The following is an 11024-nucleotide window of genomic DNA, read 5'->3' as shown; positions in this document are numbered from 1 at the left end:
ATTTAGAATTTTATAAGACTGTCTTAAAATTTTTCAGGACATACTTATTTTTTTTTTAAACAGGGCATACTTATCTAGTTATCTTACTATTTTTTGTATATTATCTATAGGTTAATCAGTTATTTGTTTAATTAGCTTTATTATCTGTGCAAAGCACCGGAAAATACTATAACGAAATATAAGAATAAATATTAAGAAAAATTTAAGGGTTGATAATTTTAATATATATTAATTTATATTTTTAACCAATAATCTAATATTTTTGTTCAGCAATGTAATATTATATTTTTAGCTAATATTTTTAAATATTACTAATTAATTATTAATTAAAAATAATAATTGTGCTCATTTAAAAAAAAAAGAATTAACAAAATTTTGGATCAAGAATCAATAAAGAACTAAATAAAATCGGGTTGTTTATTTGAATTGTCAATCTTATCATCAAATATAATTAAAAATAAAACAGTATTGGCAATAGGCTCATCACATTATTAGGTACAACGGGAATCATTAGGTCCACTAGGAGAACTTTTTCTTTTTAATATTGTATTACTAGAGGTGAAATTCTTCATTATGAACCAAACTGTGTGTTAAACACAACTATGGCCATTTACAAAACGTCAGTGACGTTTTGTATTTTTTTAATCAAAATAATATTTTTTTTAACAAAACGTCAGCGACGTTTTGTTCTTTCATGATCAAAAAATTTTTTTTATTACAAAACGTCAGTGACGTTTTGTATTTTTTTAATTAAAATAATATTTTTTTAACAAAACGTCAGCGACGTTTTGTTCTTTTATGATCAAAAATTTTTTTTATTACAAAACGTCAGTGACGTTTTGTACTACTACCACAACTGTGTAAAACACCAAAATGATCAAATACTTTTGTATTTCACATTAAAATTATTCATATATAAAAATTTTAGCCCCACTAGGATGACTTTCCCAGCATTCTTAGGAATAATCTAATAACAATTATTCTTCGGCTTTTTTTCAATTTATTTTTTTAAATAAATATTATAATATTAATTTCAAAATTTACATTTGTAAATGCCTTTCAACTGCCAATAAGTAATAATTCAAATGACATAGTTTTCCCATACTTAATTAAGAGATTGCGGGTTCGAGTCTCCTATTTTTGGTAAAACAAAAAAAACGCCTTTCAACTAACATAATCATAAATGATACAAATGCTTTTCACATGAACCAAGCAAAAAGTTAAGGAAAAAAAAACCCATTATTGGCAATAAACCAGAAATTTTGTTTATACTCAATAATTGACATCCATAAATAGTAGTGTCTGATGTTCCAATTTCCACCTACTACATAAGTTCACTTTAATTTATATATAGAGACCAATTTAAGCTACATTATCATCATCATCATCATCTATTTCATAATAACTTTCCTATCAATTCAAAACTCACACAAACATGGCCCTTGCATCAGATTCCAACGGGGAACCCCAAAAGTACTACCTCAAACCAGAAATTGATGATCAAGAACAAGAACAAGAGGATGGGTTCTTGATTGCAAGGCAAATAACAAGTTCATCAGGTGTGGTTCCAATGGTTTTGAGGATAGCCATAGAGCTTGGTGTATTTGAGATCATAGCAAAAGAAGGCGAAGGTGCAAAGCTCTCAACAAAAAAAGACATTGTGGATCACATTGAAACCAACAACCCTGAAGCAGCATCAATGTTGGATCGTGTTTTTAGGCTTCTTGCAAGTCACTCATTACTGTCTTGTTCTGTTGTTGAAGATCCACAAAGTTCTAATAACTTGCATCAGAGGCTGTATAGCCTCTCACCTGTTTCCAAATATTTTGTGACTGATGCTGACGGTTTTTCTTTGGCAACCTCGTTGTTGTTTCATTTGGATAAGGTCTTCAACCAAAGCTGGTATGCTTGTTTAATTTTTCATAATTGAATAAGATTTTGACTTTTGAAACTAATAAGACACATGTTACAATAATGCTTGTTTAAAATTTTGGATTTAAAAAGAAATTAAAATGCTTGTAATTTTTAGTATTTTTGTCATTATTTGACCATTATAAATACTAAATTAGTTTTAACAAATAAATTTTATTAATTTATATGTGCAAATTTTAAAAAATATTGGTACAAACGATATTAATTCATTTGTATGAATTTTGATAAAGCAAACAACAACAATAATAAAGCATTGTCCTATTAAGTGGGGTCACCCACATGGATCAAATGACGCCATTGAATTTTATCATGTATCATGTCTACAGAGGGACCATTTACATGTAGATCTCGTTTGACTATCTTATGGATGGTCTTATGGATGGTCTTTCTAGGTCTTCCTCTGCCTTTCATCCACTTGAGACGCGATTCTACCATCTTTTCCATAATCTCTCTCTCTCTCTCTCTCTCTCTCTCTCTCTCTCTCTCTCTCTCTCTCTCTCTCTCTCTCTCTCTCTCTCTCTCTCTCTCTCTCTCTCTCTCTCTCTCTCTCTCTCTCTCTCTCTCTCTCTCTCTCTCTCTCTCTCTCTCTCTCAACATCTTCATATCTGCCACACTTAACTTATGTTCATGCTCTCTTTTAGCTGTTCATGCTCTCCTTTAGCCGCCTAACACACTATACCATTAAGCATAGCTGGTCTGATCGCAGTGCGATAGAATTTACCTTTAAGTTTTAAAGACATTTTTTTGTCACATATAAAATCAGACACACTCTGCCATTTTGACCAACCTGCTTAGAACCTATGATTTACATCATGTTCAATCTCTCAATTATTCTGTATGATGCACCCAAGATACTTAAAACTTTTAACTTTTCGTAGGATGTTCTCTCCAATCTTCATCTTTGTGTTAGGGTTTCCACTTCGGCGGCCAAACTTATATTCTATATATTCCGTCTTGTTACAACTTATGTGTAGACCATACACTTCTAAAGCTTCTTTCCATAAATCCAACTTCTTATTTAGGTCTTTCCTTGACTCTCTCATAAGGACGATATCATCGGCAAAAAGCATGCGCCATAGCACAGGCTCTTAGATATACTCTGTGAGTACTTCTAAAACTAATGTAAAAAGGCATTGACTTAAGGATGATCATTGGAGTAATCCTATACCAATAAAAAATTCATCTGTCACACCACCTTAAGCTTTCACACTAGTTGTAGCCCCATTATCACAACTAGAAAATTGCTTAATACAGACAGATTTTTGGTTACCAACAGATTTTGTTCCTCTGTAAAAGCCTCGTCAAAAATTATTTACCCACAAATTTTTTTCATCGGTAATTTACCGACAGATTTTTACCAGTTACCAACAAATTTTTTCTGGTAAATTCTCCTCTCCATTTCCCTGGAACGTCGAAATTTTAGACGAATTTTTCGTCGGTAATTGGCAACAGATTTTTCGACAGATTTTTCGTCTGTAATTAAAACCTTGAAAAACCATCCCAGACTCTGAATATAGACAGAGAATCCGTCTGTAAATTTGTAAGTAGGGTAAAATATTTTTTTAGATTTTTTATTGCAAAATAAACCTATTTTCATACAAAATAAATATAAATTTAATAAATACCAAATTGTTTTGACAATCAACATGCAATCCTATCTAATTCATTCAACTATTGATTTATAATAGTGTTAGTTGCAAAGGGATAGATCAAGAAATTCTCAAAACCATATTGTGACTGCTTTTAGAAGATCAAACTAGTATCACTCTGCAACAAAAGATATAGAAAAGGAAACTCTATAAAGCTGATACAGTATAATAGGAATACTATAAAGCTGATACAAGATAACAGGAATAGAAGGCTAAATCGAATTACAAGTTGAAAATGTCAACAGACCCAATACAAGCTGATAGTAAACTAAATTATTATATAATAACTATTGCCTTTTTTCCACACCATATATTTCCTTAACGGACCCTACTCAATCATATTGTACCTATGACAAGAAAGTGCCTTATAAATGACTGAGATTAAACAAAAATGTTAGCAAAATATTCAATCAAAAGTTTATATGTGGACAGATACCACAGTAGAACAGCTTTTCAACTATTATCTCTTAGAATTCAAGTCCAACCAAACCATCAAACTTAGCTGCTACAAATGTAGCTCCAGGCTCTTTAGTTGCTTTAATGAATTCCTAAAAAGACTAAAACATGATTTATCTCAATTGATTTATTAATATATAATGAAGAAGCCAATTTAACTAACACCCTCATCCTTTGAGGTGAAGGAAAAGATTAAATAAAAAAGGATTGATAATCCATTTTATCTAGTTCTTTACAGTTATGACACCAATTTTGACATCATCATAGCTAAAGAATCTAGAAATTGATCCAGTACCATATTGAATAGCAGCAGAAGTCCCTAAACAATATATAGAAAGGTAAATTATAAAGAAAAAATGAAAAGACACCATTCTGGTGTATGTGCAGTCTCCAACAACGTTCAATTGTTTGTATTGATCAAGTAAAGTGTAGACAAAGTGAGAAAGGACTCCAAACAACTCAAAAAAATTAGGAAGCAACATAAATCATGGAATTTATCATAAAAGAATTTCAAACCTCAATCAAAGAAAAGTAACAGACCATTTTCCTTATATGTACTTAATTCGCTAGACTTGTACTTGTTATGTAGGTAGCAAGCAACCTGCACAATAATTGGAAATGTCTATAAACAAACCAGCATAAGAAACCACATATTAGAGGTAGCAGTATAAAAAATAATAGTGAACTTCTGGGAAGGGGTACCAATGCTTATTTCACCATAGTATTGAGCATCCAAGTAATTCTTTAACGCAACAACATCGGCGTCCCCGGGAGCTTGCCATCTCTGTCTCTGTAATAAAATCTTATAGATGTTCTTGAGTTATTTTTCAGAAAGACGAATAATAATAATTAATACATTTACTACGAAAGGTTTTCAGGTTTGCGCCATACTATAGAAGATAAAATATTGAACTCCAAAGGCTCTTTCCGATATCCTCTTAAGTGAAAATACATGAAATTTTGAGCATAGAACTTACCAATCATGATAGACTCCTATAAGACATTTGTTAAAGACCAATTTGAAGTACCTGTAAAATAAAATTGTTTAGAACCAATTGTTTTTTAGGCAGATATTTAGTGGATAATGGTGTGTTTTGAGTTTTAACATCACAAGACTTAATATATAGGTAAAGGCAGAGGAAGTAGGAACTACCCAGGATGACAGCAACAAAGACAGATTTCTCGACAAGGCTGTGCCAAATCATTGCAAACTCTTCGATCATAACAAGTAATGAAGCATCTTGATTGGCCAAGCAATACAAAAACAAGAGGGCTCCTACAATCAAAAGGACCAAAAGAAAATAAACGACCAAATCAGCATGTAATAAGAACTAATAAATCAACATTATTTTTATAGGAGGAAAAAAATCAAGCCATCATCCCCAAAATAAACAAGAACATTAATTCTTGGTATAAGCATTTGGATAACTACTACACAACTTCATAATTATTTACCATATATGTAGTAAAAGCAGTGTTTTAAAATAGCGGCCATGGCGGCGCTATGGCGGAATGGCGTCGCGGGATTTGGCCTCACCACCATACGTAGGCCACCGCGACGTGCTTATCACAGCGGGGCAAAAGGCGCCGCAATTGCAGTGGCGCCATGGCGGTTCGCCATTGAAAATGGCGAAAATGGTGGGCTATTTCGGATTTTTTAAAAAAATTCGAGGGTAATTGGGTAATTTTGCAAAACCTTAAATGAAAGAGTAACGCACGTTCAGCCGCTGCAGTTCAAAAACGAGCCTTCCTTTCTGAACGTCCAAAATGGCTCTTTCTCTCTGTTCTCTTTCTCTCTTCTCTCTGCCTCCAATCACCGCCGATCTTAGCCACCGCCTGTCGCCGTCCGTCGCCGCCCGTCGCCGCTGGTGGTCACCGTCACTCATAACCACAATTCCCTCTTTTTCTGGTTTGTAGAAGTTACCGTTCCTTTTTTTCATTCAGTTTACTCACTTCACTGTCTCCTTCTCCTTCTCCTTCTCTTCCCTCATAAACCTCTCTTCCTCCAATTTTTTTCCTTTCAGCTCAATTCATCATGTCAACTTCTAGACTAGCCCGTAATTTTGATGCCCCTTCCTCTACCCATGTCCCTGCCCCTGCCCCTGCATCTGCCTCTGCTGGCCATGCTGCTGGAACTGCTGCTCATTCTGTAGCTGCTGTCCATGCCACTAGGATTGATCCAGGGTGGAAATATGTTACTGTTGTAGAAGAGGGAAATACCAATGACACCATATGTAATTTTTGTGGAAAAATTACGAGAGGAGGAATTACACGGGAAAAGGAGCACTTAATGATTAAGCCTGGAAATGTTGCTGGATGTAAAATGGTCCCAAAAGATGTTATTGCTGAATTATGGAAGTTCTACAACCAGAAAAAAAATCGAGGAAGACAAAGTTCTACGTCGGCAAGCACTGAGGAACATAGTGTCAATGCTAGGGAGCTTGATTTAGATAGTTTGGGTTTTGGATTGTCAGAGGACGATGCTCAAGAAATTGATGAAATTCCAAATCCAACTCCAATGGCAGCAGCTAGAGGGGGACAAGTTCTATGAGAGGTCCAATGGACTTGTTTATGAAAAGACCCGAAACTGCCATTGCAAGAAACAAAAAGGAGAAATTGAGACAACAAAATATCAAGGAAGCATGTAATAAGGAAGCGGTTCGTAGAGTTCATCGATACATAGCCCGGTGGTTCTACCAAGCTGGGATTCCATTGAATCTAGTGAGGTTGAAGAGTTTTCAAGAAATGTTTTGGGCTGTTGGAAGCTTTGGTCCTAATTTACCTGCTCCCACTTATCATGCTCTAAGGGTGCCACTCCTTAATGAGGAATTAGAATACACCAAAGACTTGTTGAAGGGTCATAAGGAACAATGGAAAAAGTATGGCTGCTCTATTATGTCAGATGCTTGGACGGATAAGAGACAACGGAGCATTATCAATTTTCTTGTAAACTCTCCTGTTGTGACAATATTTTTGAAGTCTATTGATGCCTCTGATTATGTGAAGACAGGTGAAAAAATGTTTGAGCTTCTTGATGGTATTGTTGAGGAAATTGGGGAGCAAAATGTTGTTCAAGTTGTAACTGACAACGGGAGCACCTATATTCTAGCCGGTAAGTTGCTGATGGAGAAAAGACCGAATTTGTTTTGGACCCCGTGTGCTGTCCATTGTTTGGATTTGATGCTAGAAGACATTGGGAAGTTACCATTAATCCAAAAAACCATAAAAAGTGCCATTTCTTTGGTTAGCTTCACTTATAGCCACTCTAGCACTTTATCCATGTTGAGACAATTCACAAATGGCAAGGAATTGGTGAGGCATGCAGTCACCCGATTTGCCACTTTCATTTCTCTCTTTGGAAAGGCTTTATGAGGAGAAAGGAAATATAAGAAGAATTTTCACTTCGGATGAGTGGGTAAGGAATAAGTTGTCAAGGGAGGCAAAGTGGAGGGACGCAACAAAGATTGTTATTAGGCCCTCCTTTTGGAATCATGTCAAGTACACCCTTAAGATCATGGGGCCTCTTGTTCGGGTGCTTCGACTTGTTGATGGGGAGAAGAAGCCGCCAATGGGTTATATATATGAAGCAATGGAGTAGGCAAAGGAATGCATCATGAAAACATTTTCTAATGATGTGAGCAAATATTCTGAAGTTTTTAAAATCGTTGACAACAGATGGAATTGCCAACTTCATCGTCCGTTGCATGCAGCTGGTCATTTTCTGAATCCGGAGTTATTTTATGACAATCTTCGCATTGAATTGGATTTAGAAGTTACAAAGGGACGGTTTGAGTGCATCACTAGATTGGTGCCAAGTATAGCTGTGCAAGAGAAGATATTGGAGGAGCAAACACTATATAAGACCGGCTATGGACTTTTTGGATCATCCTTTGCAAAATCTCAGAGGAAAAAGATTTCACCCGGTAAGATTGTTATAAATTTTACAAAGCTTTATAAATTTAGTTCGATTAAAGGCTTAGACAAATTTATTTTAATTTTATAGCATTTTGGTGGCGGACATATGGGCATGAAGCTCCAAACATGTGAGATCTTGCTATCAAGATCTTGAGCTTGACTTGTAGTGCTTCTGGATGTGAGCGCAATTGGAGTATATTTGAGCATATTCATACTAAGAAAAGAAATAGGCTTGAACATGAAAGGATGGAGAGCTTGGTCTTCATAAAGTATAACCAACAACTCATCGAGAGGTACAACCTTAAAGATGAAGTTGACCCTATTGCACTCAATGACATTGATGAGTGTAATGAGTGGTTAGTGGGAAAAATTGAGACTGCCACCTTTCGAGATGATGATAATATGGATGATGATGTTGATTTGGTTCATCAAGATGACAACACTTTGAGTTGGAACCTTGTTTTTGAAGCAATGAGAGGACATGAGCCTACGACATATACTAGAAGACAACAAAATAGAAAAAGAAAAGAACCTGCAACTGCAAGAGGTGGTGCAAATGGTGGACCAAGTGGGTCTAAGACTTCAAAAAAAGGAAAAGGAAAAGTAGTAATTGTGGAAGAGGAAGAAGAACCAGAATTTGAAGATGAAGAGAATTCTGAAAATGAAGAAGAACAAGAAGAGGAGATTCAATTCAATGATACTGAATCAGAGGATGATGAGGGGGTAGAGGGACACGATAATAATCGTGTTAATTTGGATGAATTTGATGAGAGCTAGAATGTAGATGGTTTATAGTTTTTATGTTTTATGTCTTCTATTTTATGGCTTGCTTATGGCTTTTGAGTTATGATTTGAACTTAATGTTATATTTATTTGCTAAATTTGCTACTATATTTGCTATATTAATTAGATGTTTTATGACTAGAAAGTTGCTTGTATAGATAGATTTTATAGTTTATATTTGCAATTTTTCTACATGTTTTTTTTTTTTGCACATATATGTGTATTTTAGAGGTAATCTGTCATTTCTTCCATTTTCCGCAACGCCATCCGTTATAACTTTATGGCGAATTTTTGGCTCACCGCCATTAGCCGCCATCCGCAATCAAAAACTATGAGTAAAAGCTTGGCTCACTATCAAAACCCCAAACAAGACAAAGCCAGTACTGTTGGTAATCATCTATTAGATAAACCAAATATGTCAATGAAGCAATGACCTGCAGAAAAAGAAAATACTGAGCCTAATAAATATTACAAATGGCATCAATATGACTATGAAGATGGAAACAATTCACCTACAAGTTGAACTAACTAGTAAAGAATATCTAGGAAGATACTGCAACACTAATAAATATGATGACATGTTCATATATCTTAGCTTATAGATCTTAGGTTAGTCAAAGGAAAAAAAGAAGAAGAAAGAAATAGATAATCAAATACATATATAAGAAAAGGTTAACTCAGTAAATCATAAATAATCCAAACGCAACAAGTTATGAATGATTGAGCAGCCAATATTAACTGAAACCCACACTCTCTCTAACAAAAATAAATTTCACAAGATAGCATTATTTAAGTCTTCATATTTTGTCCTCATATCTAAGGAAATAAGAAATTATTTCAAATCATGCTTAAGTAAGCTTTAAACAAATGGTACCTATTAATAATAGATTTTAAATAGTGGATTACTGCATTGAGAAACAATTAGGTTATGTTTCTAAAAGAAGGGAAAAATTGAAAAAGAAGGGAAAAAATTGATTAGTAAAAGATATGGATCAACTGATTAATATATACATGACTTGATTGGAAAATGTTTCAAAACATGCAATCTCTGTCAAAATAAAGTGTTCCTTTCTAATCACCAATTATTAATTCATAATCACCTATTATCTCTCTTGTAACTAGTGTGTAATAAAGGTGACTCAGTGAAAGAGGTAGAAATTTTCTCTTTGGATATCAATATATATATATGAGAGCAGAACAGGTATAAAAACCAAGGAATATTGCAGAACCAGTACAAAAGTCTATGAAAGGGAAGTATATTGAGTAAGGAATAAGAATAGGAAAGGGGTGTGATGATGCTCGAATCAGTGCCTTCAACCGTGTGCAAATTGTACTTGAGTGAGGAAGATAGGATTAGAGAATGCAGGTAAGGAAAGAAGGAAAGAATATTGCCAGAGGAGGTACAGAGGTGACAGGGGAGAGAGAGAAGTTGAATTACCAAAAGTTGCCTAACAAACATAGTCACGCAGCCGAGTATTAGAGCATTTCTTTCTGCTGCCTCTCCTCAGCTGCTCAACCGCATCTGCTGCCAAGTGTCCCTTTTGCATAATAGAATTTATCTTGTATTCAATGCCAAATTTGCCCCTCATTGCTTGGTCATCCTCTAATTCCATTTTTCTTAATTTGCTCGTGACACTCAGTAGTTTAGCTAATTTGGAATCTAATTAGTTAGATTATTATTCATTCAGCACATGTGAGTTAGGATTATAACTTAATCAGTTAGGAAGTTAGCTTAGGTGTATGCAACTTGCAAGCTTCTAGTTGTAGCTTGTACAGATTGCGATTCCTCCCTTAATTTCATTTTTCATTTTCTGATCCTCACTTCTCTATAAGTTCTCTTCTCTCTTTCGTTCTCATCTCACAAACTCTACATCAGAATAAAGTTTTCACACCTTATACCTTGCTTCTGTTCTAGATACTTCAGGACTCATGCTGCCCTTAGTTTGCATGACCACCAATAAATCTGTTGCATAAAGGTTGGTACTGCAAGTTACAAATTAAAAAGGAGAATAATACAAGAATAAAGTGTGCACATATACAAAAGCAAGTGGTTAATGGCCATGCTTTGACCAACTCACACACTTTTCTTACACTCGTATACCAACCATTGCCAAATGTGTCATTCCAAACCAATATCCCGTTTATGTGGCTTTTCATCAAACATCTTACGTGCATCATTCCAAATGCTTTGATTAAATAAAAAATTTCACACAGCAACCAAATAAATCACAAAATCAAAGGCAAACGCTAGCTTAATCCCAAATCGGAAATGAAATCAAGCGGCAACTA

General features: G+C 34.7%; 1 pseudogene; it reads left to right on the top strand.

Moving 5' to 3' along the window:
* Window positions 1-1259: 1259 nt before the first annotated feature.
* LOC112701201 (cathecol O-methyltransferase 1-like) overlaps window positions 1260-11024 on the top strand; it is a 31294-nt pseudogene continuing 21529 nt past the window's right edge.

Source organism: Arachis hypogaea, chromosome 7 (assembly GCF_003086295.3).
Source record: "Arachis hypogaea cultivar Tifrunner chromosome 7, arahy.Tifrunner.gnm2.J5K5, whole genome shotgun sequence".
NCBI lineage: Eukaryota > Viridiplantae > Streptophyta > Magnoliopsida > Fabales > Fabaceae > Arachis > Arachis hypogaea.
Note: the sequence above shows the minus strand (reverse complement) of the source record. Positions and strands in the feature narration are given on the sequence as shown.